Source organism: Argiope bruennichi, chromosome 8 (genome assembly GCF_947563725.1).
Source record: "Argiope bruennichi chromosome 8, qqArgBrue1.1, whole genome shotgun sequence".
Lineage (NCBI taxonomy): Eukaryota > Metazoa > Arthropoda > Arachnida > Araneae > Araneidae > Argiope > Argiope bruennichi.
The window spans coordinates 15,229,545-15,241,389 of NC_079158.1; the positions used below are offsets into that span (position 1 = coordinate 15,229,545).

Genomic DNA, 11,845 nt, shown 5'->3' on the forward strand with positions numbered 1-11,845 from the left:
TTAGAACTATACCGTAGATTATGTACATGCTATTTCAAATTACGAAAATTATATCTAATCCAATTTCAAATCTTTTAGACCCTGCAAGCAACTTCTCCAGTTGCTTTGTTATAACCAGCACCAATTTTGATGAATATCCGCAAGATCATGACTAAACTAACATGTAGTTAGGTAGGTAGGTACTAAGCTAACTCAAAAAAAAATTGTATAGCCTAGATATACAGAGGATTAAAATTCATTAAATTGCAATATAAAAATTCCGCTCCGGCTACAAAATTAGTGTTCACATTTTGATCGTATTTTCCCATTTTATTTACAGAATAAACGATGAATTAATGATTTATTTTGTTCGATTACATACAAAATAAACGATGTACGCAAATTCCATTTCGATGACTAAGTGATAATTTATTGAAAAGTGAAAGCAAATTGAACGGAAAAATCGACAAAAGAATGATATATTAACCAAGAGTTAAAAAATTCAATTAAGACGCATCGAGACCAAAGTTACAAGTGCAAGCACTGGGTCAACATTTTCCCATATTGTTCCAGATTAGTCCAATGATGGTCACCCATTAGAGCAGAAGTATTCAAACGCCAAAGATAAAATTAGAAGTCATACTTTTCATCAAGGTGTAGATGTGCAAGACTATAAGAATCAAAGGTCTTAACTGATATCTTCAGAGTGCATGCATATGTAGCGACCGACCCCATGAGCATGTTTTGCTTAATATCTTTGTGACAGATAAAGTCTCCATTCTACTTCCATTCCTCACTATAATCCAAAAGATTTCAAAACTTAAAAATATTAGATATAACAGGTGGGGCTTTCTCGTATAACGGCACATTATGCATAACAGTAAATAAACACTCACTGAATGATATGAGGCATTTTCATTTCGCGTTTTGGTTTTCATCATTACTGTATAAACTGTAAGTTTTACTTTAAGACAAGGACAAGAAAATGAATTTTGCAATTTTAGAAATGAAGACAAATATCTCAACTAAATACTCAAAAAGCATATCAGGTAAATCATGCACTGAATAAAATACAAGAATGAAACTAAGAATTAGAAAATATTGAAATACTTGTGCAACAAGTACTTTCATTTATTTTTAAAATTCTTTGCATAGATAGATATATCAAGGCATAATCTCTCGTACATTGAAAATTTATTTAAATGGATATATATAATCACCCAGCCTTAATACGCTCAGTTTGAGCATTTTATACAAGTCTATGCATAAATCAGTTCTTGAACAGTTTACCTTATTCAAACAACTTCATAAAATTTAAACAGACGTTTGCAACTTCCAAGTACAGTCGTGATTAATGACTCACTGAATGTAACTAAATTCATATTACACGCATTACAAATAGAGGTTAATATAAGCAGTGACACAGAAGAAAAAAACTTAATTCAATATTTAAAAAAATTAAAGTACTATGAACAAGCTAGAATATTAAGCACAACAACATAATGAATTTCATTATATACTTTACTGGAGCAGTTCAACCCTACCAAGTCTGTTTAATTAAATTTGTAAATAATTTTTTTAATTAAATAGACATAATCGAATTGCTTTTGCACTGCTTGATTATAAACAAAATTAGGCTAATCAAATCTAGTGTTTTTTAATAACTGAAATTTGCTTCAAATTTCAATGCAAATTTCAACAAGTTATTTTGCAGAAAAATTCGACTCTTTCAAGAGGGATTCAAATAAGGAATTGAAGTGTTCAAAATAGCCTAGATCCTCAAGTTTATTGAATTTCAACTGCAGTGAAGATTTATTTATAATCTTCCTTAACACATTCAACTTTAAAATATCCAATTCGATTATCCATACTCGGGGCTGATGAATATTCAAAATTCCAAGCTGACAGCTTGACATTCGTTAAAAATCACGTTTGAATAAATTAAGTTTGAAATTCGTATTAAAATAATGCTTAACAATAAAATGGCGTAGTTAAACTGCGGTGCAAACGAATTGGCTACGCAATACCAACCAGTTATTCTATTCTCGAATGAATATTCAGACCCTACAGGATAAAAACATCTACGAAACTCCTACAAAGTATCTCATTTGAGATGCTTAATCTTCTTTTAAAAACGCATATTCTCCTAAGATTTGAAGGTTAATCAAGATATTGGTAATATATAAACCGAGGTTTATTAAAAAAATTAACGTTTCTTGTAAATTATATTTCAATTAATGAACGGAATTATAGATTGACAAATCAGCGATAGAAAACTGAAAGATTATCCTTTACAATATATAAAAGTTTGAGTTTTTATGTTTCCAAAACTGAAAGTAAAGATAAGCATCTTTATAATATGAAGTGGGGAAGTAAATATCTTAGACCAAAACCAGCAATCGCATTCCCATCCTCTTACCAGCCGGCTGGCACCTATCCCGCCCTCCACTCTGCTCGAAATAAGCAAAAGTTGCTCAAAAACGACGCATTTCCCTCCTTCACACCTTAATTGAGGATTTACTTTTCCTTTTGGGAGCCGTGTTTCTAAGTTTAAAATTATCCGCGAATCCATTTATGAGTGAAAAACTTGTGACCCGATTTATTAATTGAAAGTAAGAAAATGGAACAGAATTAAGGGTTAGTTCTGTAAAATATTAAACGTTTTAAATCGGAATGAACTTTACTTTCCATATCAAGAAGTATGTGTCCCCATACTTCTTAAGAGTATCCCACCTGATATTTAAACCCTTTCTTTTAAAACTCGGGGTCTACTCCTAAAATTTGCACTTCATTATTATAAAGAAACTTAGCTTCATACTTTCAACATTGGAAAAGTCCGATTTTTAAACATCTGTGATTGAGCTTTCAACTAATCTAATTTGATATATATCGAAATTTGTGTTAACACTGAAGTATTAAAACTTAGATTACATTTAGGAGAAAATACATGCAGGATTTCGGAAAAGATACCTGCGTCGAGTTTTGCCTTACAATATCCGATTGTGTTGGTTTAGAAATATGCCCTCCTATTAACGCGCTTTATGCTTTAAGCTGACGACTCAAAATGCAATTCGATATACCCGGACTAATTACTATTCGCGAAATTGTCACCAAATATTCATATCTAAAAAATAACTTGTTGGTATTGCTTACCGAAAATTGCTTTAATTGAACCTATTATTAATGGGCCAGTAAATTTTCATAGATTTCCTCCAAATATTTTTAGTTTATTTAGACGAGAGAATTAGACAAGCCTATTTCGCATCCTTTTTAATATACTAATTGTGTAAGAATATGTGAATATTACTTGTGAAGTATAATTCATTGCTATTTCAAGAGAAACAATTGCCTCTTGATATCTGACGGACACTGATGCATTTGCCTCAGGCATAAAGATGTTTAATCGAGGTGCAAAGAGATGCACTTATCAAAGTGGCTAACAGGCTTTCACATTCAAAACTTCATTTCTGTAAAAATTTAATCAAATTCTGTCATCGAATGTGATATTCAAGATTGTGCAATGATGGAAGAGCTCGACAAATATTTTTCTTGTATTTACGCGATCTAGTAATCAAATTAAGTTTAGAATTTCTGTAATTAGTTTTCATATTTTTAATTACGGCGTACGCTCAACCTGAGGATTGCTTAATTTGAGGTTTTGCTTGGATTTTGCGACTTGAAAAACAAGTTTTAATAAAAGATACTTTAAATGCACCGTTAATATGCGATTTTTATCTGATTCAAGATCATAAGTTGATTTTATGGGTATGGGCTAGTATTTTAATTTTAGCTAACGACATAAAATATTGTGAACTTGCTCCAAAAGTTCTCAAAATACTTTCCAGGTTAAATAAAGTTAATTTAAATGAAAAATACATCACCCATGGCAAGCTGTTTCTTCCACGTATTCAGTTATTCACAAAAGAATTTATGCCATAAATTTTTCTAGACTGAAAACAACTTGCGAGTAATAAATTCCTTCTTCCAGACTTTGATTTTGGAAGTTCGTTGGGCTCAGGAAGAGATTACGACTAACATCCACATTCTAAAATGCAGAATATTCTTTTGAATATCCGTAGCCAGTGAGTGAAGCACATCTCATGCCTGAAAACAAAATTTCGTTCTATTAAATTTTTTTGAAGCACAATAGAGTCAGAACAAAGATTTTAAACCAATGAAACATGACTAGATGAAACAGTTTGTATTGCACTAAGCCCGATTTTACTATTCTGAATCTAATAACTAGTTAACTTTCAGGTTCTTATAAGAATTTCAATGCGATTGGGTAATACAAAGCTTTTGGTCCCTCACCGCAATATTTATCAACGGTATATTTATTTTTATTGTCTGTATGTTTTTAATAACACAATGAAATATTGATATTTGCTGCTTGAATGAATTGCAAATTGAGACCTAATTACGAAAGCATTGAATAAATCCAAAGTTGTAAATTGATATTTACTCAAAATATCCTAAATTAAACCGACTTAAGAGCATAACGGTAAGCTCAAGATATAGAATTGAAATAATCTGCCCTTGAAGCGCCCTTGAAATAATCTGCCCTTGAAGCGCCCTTGAAATAATCTGCCCTTGAAGCGCCCTTGAAATAATCTGCCCTTGAAGCGCCCTTGAAATAATCTGCCCTTGAAGCGCCCTTGATATAATCTGCCCTTGAAGCGCCCTTGATATAATCTGCCCTTGAAGCGCCCTTGATATAATCTGCCCTTGAAGCGCCCTTGATATAATCTGCCCTTGAAGCGCCCTTGATATAATCTGCCCTTGAAGCGCCCTTGATATAATCTGCCCTTGAAGCGCCCTTGATATAATCTGCCCTTGAAGCGCCCTTGAAATAATCTGCCCTTGAAGCGCCCTTGAAATAATCTGCCCTTGAAGCGCCCTTGAAATAATCTGCCCTTGAAGCGCCCTTGAAATAATCTGCCCTTGAAGCGCCCTTGAAATAATCTGCCCTTGAAGCGCCCTTGAAATAATCTGCCCTTGAAGCGCCCTTGAAATAATCTGCCCTTGAAGCGCCCTTGAAATAATCTGCCCTTGAAGCGCCCTTGAAATAATCTGCCCTTGAAGCGCCCTTGAAATAATCTGCCCTTGAAGCGCCCTTGAAATAATCTGCCCTTGAAGCGCCCTTGAAATAATCTGCCCTTGAAGCGCCCTTGAAATAATCTGCCCTTGAAGCGCCCTTGAAATAATCTGCCCTTGAAGCGCCCTTGAAATAATCTGCCCTTGAAGCGCCCTTGAAATAATCTGCCCTTGAAGCGCCCTTGAAATAATCTGCCCTTGAAGCGCCCTTGAAATAATCTGCCCTTGAAGCGCCCTTGAAATAATCTGCCCTTGAAGCGCCCTTGAAATAATCTGCCCTTGAAGCGCCCTTGAAATAATCTGCCCTTGAAGCGCCCTTGAAATAATCTGCCCTTGAAGCGCCCTTGAAATAATCTGCCCTTGAAGCGCCCTTGAAATAATCTGCCCTTGAAGCGCCCTTGAAATAATCTGCCATTGAAGCGCCCTTGAAATAATCTGCCCTTGAAGCGCCCTTGAAATAATCTGCCATTGAAGCGCCCTTGAAATAATCTGCCATTGAAGCGCCCTTGAAATAATCTGCCATTGAAGCGCCCTTGAAATAATCTGCCATTGAAGCGCCCTTGAAATAATCTGCCATTGAAGCGCCCTTGAAATAATCTGCCATTGAAGCGCCCTTGAAATAATCTGCCATTGAAGCGCCCTTGAAATAATCTGCCATTGAAGCGCCCTTGAAATAATCTGCCATTGAAGCGCCCTTGAAATAATCTGCCATTGAAGCGCCCTTGAAATAATCTGCCATTGAAGCGCCCTTGAAATAATCTGCCATTGAAGCGCCCTTGAAATAATCTGCCATTGAAGCGCCCTTGAAATAATCTGCCATTGAAGCGCCCTTGAAATAATCTGCCATTGAAGCGCCCTTGAAATAATCTGCCATTGAAGCGCCCTTGAAATAATCTGCCATTGAAGCGCCCTTGAAATAATCTGCCATTGAAGCGCCCTTGAAATAATCTGCCATTGAAGCGCCCTTGAAATAATCTGCCATTGAAGCGCCCTTGAAATAATCTGCCATTGAAGCGCCCTTGAAATAATCTGCCATTGAAGCGCCCTTGAAATAATCTGCCATTGAAGCGCCCTTGAAATAATCTGCCATTGAAGCGCCCTTGAAATAATCTGCCATTGAAGCGCCCTTGAAATAATCTGCCATTGAAGCGCCCTTGAAATAATCTGCCATTGAAGCGCCCTTGAAATAATCTGCCATTGAAGCGCCCTTGAAATAATCTGCCATTGAAGCGCCCTTGAAATAATCTGCCATTGAAGCGCCCTTGAAATAATCTGCCATTGAAGCGCCCTTGAAATAATCTGCCATTGAAGCGCCCTTGAAATAATCTGCCATTGAAGCGCCCTTGAAATAATCTGCCATTGAAGCGCCCTTGAAATAATCTGCCATTAAAGCGCCCTTGAAATAATTTGCATGATTAAATGTAAAGCAGACATTGAGAAATTCAGTTAATTCTGCCATTCTATACGACCTATGCAAAATTGAAGATGTTATGTCTGCTCAAACTCTGAAGGAGCTAGAACTTTATACCTTATGAATGTATATTTAAGAGTACCTCTCGTTTTTATAATTTGAAATTAGAACAGATTTTACACGCGTTTAGTACATTTCTCCGTATTAAATTCTTTTACATCTAGAACTGTAGATAATACTCATATTGTATATCTTAGTTTAGTTATATTAATTCCCCGCTTTTAAAGCAACACTAGGGCTATTTGGGATGGACAGTAATTTTGAACCGCGTTCAGATGATACTTGAGTTGGCACCGATGGTTTTAACGTGTACCAGACCACCCTCTTATCTAGATTAAAATAAATTTAAAGATTAAGTTAGATTACTTGTTTAGATTTTGACCCATTAAAGTTTCTGCAATACCAGTATAAAGTTAAGATTTATGAAAATTCAAGGCACGAAATTTTACCCTTTTGCACTCGAATGGTGATTCTCGCAAACCATTCAAGACGGGACATCATTTTGAAGTTTTATTTAATTTTAATTGTTAAAAATATCCGAAGAGTGGTAAGATGCAAATTAAACGGGAGATTAATTTAAAATTATATATATATTACGGAACAATAAACAAGTCTTTGTATTAGATTAATTATGCATCGAATTACTTTTCCAAGTGCAAAGGGTTAAAATTCTTCGCATATTTATTATGACAGCGTCATCAAGATCACTGATCGCAAGATGATGTGGGAGCGACAAAGTTAATTCCTCTGATTTCTATACATTTAATCTTTTCAAATGAGTTCACTCATCACATTTATTGGCATTAAGTGTATGTATAGACTGCATTAAGTGTATGTATAGACTGCATTAAGTGTATGTATAGACTGCATTAAGTGTATGTATAGACTGCATTAAGTGTATGTATAGACTGCATTAAGTGTATGTATAGACTGCATTAAGTGTATGTATAGACTGCATTAAGTGTATGTATAGACTGCATTAAGTGTATGTATAGACTGCATTAAGTGTATGTATAGACTGCATTAAGTGTATGTATAGACTGCATTAAGTGTATGTATAGACTGCATTAAGTGTATGTATAGACTGCATTAAGTGTATGTATAGACTGCATTAAGTGTATGTATAGACTGCATTAAGTGTATGTATAGACTGCATTAAGTGTATGTATAGACTGCATTAAGTGTATGTATAGACTGCATTAAGTGTATGTATAGACTGCATTAAGTGTATGTATAGACTGCATTTATTCATGATACTTCATTAAAATTGATATTTTTTAAAAATAAGCAAAGGGCGTTTAGATATTACTTACCTCTGTCATCCGGACTGAAGTATCCTATAAAGTAACCTTAGGATTGGCAGTAAGATTGCGAGAGATAAATGTTGCACCTTCGGTCGCTGAACATCAGCCAGCGGAACCTTGAGTTTGAAAATGAAGGACGAATCTTGTATTACGCATTCACTTTAGTCCTTAATGAGCCATGCATCTTTATGCCTTTTTCAGCGGAACAAAGGTAGTGGATAAGCTGCTGGATGGCCACCTGTAAAAAGAGAAACATTTAAGTTAAACGAGATTTAAGTTTTTAGAAAAAAAATTAAGAAAAGCGTTAAGTTCCCTAAATTGGGGCATAGTGGCATTTGATGTTTACCGGAGCAAAATTAATTAGTCTCGCATGGCAACTTCTATGCAACAAGGTTTTGATCTAATACAAAAATGAATTAAATGAGCTGTATGTATGAAAGTGATTTTGTTTTCATATTTTGTTTATTATAAATAGTCGCCTTTGGCAACCAGCTGGTTCGCCAAGAGTAATGTTCTCTAAAATATATATACCTTGGTTTTAATAGTTTCAGCAAAATATTTTTTAAGCTTTGTATTTCGGAAGTCGCATAACGCAGAATCCTTACGACATTTTGTCCATTGTACTATCTAATTTGCTGTCAATTGTAGCGAAATTTAAATTTGAAATGAGCGAAAAAAACTCAAATACAGAAACTTTACTGAAACCAAGCATATTTCTTTTTACAAAATGACTACAGAAAATCCAATCTTCAGCATTTAACCTTACATGTACCACATAAGGTTTCTTTATAATTTATGCAATATTCTAAAGAATTATTCAATAAAATTGTTATGCAGCATAAAATTCAATTTTACCAATAAAAAATTTAAATGTTGTAAATTACATTTCAATCAATGAATGAATGTACTCTTCAGAACAACTATGATGTCTAAATTTTATAAAGTCCCTCGATTCTATAAATATTCAGTAATATTATCTTGACAATCGAAAGTTTCATTCTTCTGCGATCATGCCTCAAAGCTTTGAATATCAGGACAATCGATTTCATTATTTTAGACAATCAGTCTCTGAGAAAGGTTCAAACGCTGATTGGTCATTTTGTTCAAGATGGAGAAGTTAAAATCGCACGTTTTTATGGAAAGGGAATATAGACATTCAGATTTTCATGACTTAGTTTTAGTTGTAGGAGACTGGAACGTTTTATTTCAAATGTTAATATTTCGAGCATATTTTAATAAGCATGATTCTCAAGCAGAAGATTTTAAAATTTTTTTAATTAATTAAAAATTAAATTTATAAAATTAAAATTCAGAATATTGATTCAAGTGAGAGTATGATTTCATGTAGAATATTTTATTAGATATATTCCAATTAACAAAGTTAAAAATTGACGAAATAAAACTGAATTATTGAATTAATTTCTTGCTTTAATTCCATTACCATCTATTGCAGCGCCCCCTACCATCTATTGCTCCAATTTCAGAATTCTTACAATAAGGAAATACCGTTCTAAAACACTAATTTAACTTAAATCTTATGAACGAAGACAAAGTATGCGTAAAAGTAATAAAATGTTTGGAATTATAAATAAGAATCGAGTTTGCGATCTATTTATCATTTCACTTTCATTGTTTTTTATCTCATTAAGATAAGTGCATTAGAAATTTCATTACATTTGACGTAATTATGGTCATTGGATTCAAAACTAAGCGTATTCTTTTTCGTAAGATTAATTAGATTGGAAATGCGTATTTAATTTGTAATTTGAGGAGAGAGTAGCACAAAGAAAAATATTTCCGAAATGTTAATAAAATTTTAGCATTTGTAAAACTGTCAATAAAAACATTTTTGCAGGAGATTGACACTTGATAAATCACGATAATTTCAAAAATATATTCCTTTGTATTTACATAGAGAAACTACAGCGAATAGTCGAACATCAGCTTTGAAGAAAATTATGTGACAGTTATATACTGAATATAAATGTATTTTAATAATTATTGCTCATTTTTTAACACACACACACCTGAATTTTTAAAACGGAATTTTTTTACTCATTTTGATACCTATATAATTAGTTTTTCAGATACCAAATATTGCGACCTACTGAAATCAACATTTCTTTGCAGGTCATCAACAAGAGGGTTTCTATACGCAATGCATGAAATTTAAAAGTTACATTTTTTAAAAATTACAGTACAGCAAAATGGCTTGAAAATTTCAAATTTTACACATTCTAAATACTCATGTAAAGTCTGCCAGGCCTATGACTTATGAAATTTGCCAACTGAGAAATTGAAACCAAATGATTTATCAGAGGCCAAATGGTTCAAAATCTCTGAATTTGGGATGTTCTGAAATTTAAAATATTCTTTATTTTAATATGCATTTGCCCTAGTTGAATGGAATAAACAATTAGTATGATGTAGTTAAAGTCCTTGTTTGAAAGCAATGCTAGAGCTATTTTTGGACGGACCCCTTGATTTCGTCTCTCCGTTCAGACGAAAACGAGCTTCGAGTGATTCGCTCTCCATGTTTCTGCACCACACCAACGTGAAAAGTTTAGTCTTCAAATTCAGACTCGCATACACAATGGATTAGGAAATCTGTTTCGAATCAGAAACAAATTCTCCGGTGCCGGAGTCTTACTATTAAATCATTACTGCACGGCATAAAATTAGATTATTCTGTATAATATCCAAGAATGTCAGAAGACTCGTGGCTCCTAGAGAACTGCCACTTTGCCTATTTAATAACCCGACCCTGTACAGTAGCAATGCATGAAGGCATCCAATTAGGAGATTATATTGATAGGTCCTAAAAAGTCAGACATATTCCATTTTAGTTTTTAATAAATGTCCTGGGATTTACCGCTGTTGCTTTATCTTCAATATATTGTCAAGGCTCATACCTATAATTAGTATTCATCTACCAGTTTATAATGGAAGAATTTTCTACTTTACAGTAATTTAAGTGTTTTGTCTAAAAACCCGATTTTCTATATTAGGATTTAGAATATCAATATTTAGTTTATTATCAAGCATATGAAGTTATGCAATACATTGAAAATAACTAAAAAAAATGGAAGTGTTATTAAAATATTAATGATGATTATCAGTCGTTTAATTATAGTTAATCAATTCAAATATAGGATTAATTATATTATAATCTGAAACGCACAACTATATAAGATTTCAAAACTCCATAACATCAGAAAGAAAATAAAATGCAGAGTGAAAATTTCATCTTGATACGCACGAAAAACAGTTTAAACAATAACACTGTGAACTTAAAAACAATTCTTAGATCAAAGGAACACAGAAAAGTGCAAAACTTACCAACTTCAGATGTGGGTAATGTATGCTGAAGTGTCAGTTGAAACCGGTGAAGTCATTCCCGGATACGCTGTAGAGCTATTTACTGTCAGCCGAATAAGACATTAAACTGATGCATGGCATTTCGTTTATAAGCAGCTGCTTTCCTGTGACAAATGGGCAAACTTTTGACTATTACACATCTCTAAACAACTTTGGGGTTTCACAGATCAAACATATTCGCACAAAGAAAAAAAAATCAAAGGGAAAGAAATTCAAAAATCTCCCTTTTATAGCAGATGATCGAGTTTGTGTAGTTCAAAACTTTCCTTCTTTTTGGACTTCCCCCCAACGGCACTTTACAGTGAGTCAGATGACAACTTTTCAAATAACAGGTTTAGACTCCATATGAGATTGTTCACCAAGATTTTAAGACCACAGCATTTCTTGATTTGTAACCTTTAAAAAATTTTAAAACAAATATTTCATTCATTTTTTGCTTGTTACTAATTATTAAAGCCACTGGATTGGTTATAGAGTTTAGCCTTAGGATCGAAGGACTGTTTTAAATCCGATTCTATTGAAGATGATGAAACTATATGCACGTAAATCTGTCGTTAATTATCATTTTTTTCTGACACGGGGATAGAGTATCTGAAACAGATTTCGTTCAAAATTTAAA

At 33.5% G+C, this 11,845-nt stretch overlaps 1 long non-coding RNA gene across 2 annotated transcripts; it reads right to left on the reverse strand.

Moving 5' to 3' along the window:
• Positions 1 to 162: 162 nt before the first annotated feature.
• LOC129981345 (uncharacterized) lies at positions 163 to 11,407 on the reverse strand. Of its 2 annotated transcripts, XR_008785308.1 has the most exons (4): positions 11,188 to 11,407; positions 7,858 to 8,086; positions 3,861 to 4,083; positions 163 to 775 (listed from the first exon to the last, which is right to left on the reverse strand). It is a non-coding gene; the product is annotated as an uncharacterized LOC129981345 (long non-coding RNA). The 2 variants fall into 2 exon arrangements; XR_008785307.1 differs by lacking the exon at positions 163 to 775 and having other exon boundaries at positions 1,203 to 4,083.
• Positions 11,408 to 11,845: the final 438 nt, after the last annotated feature.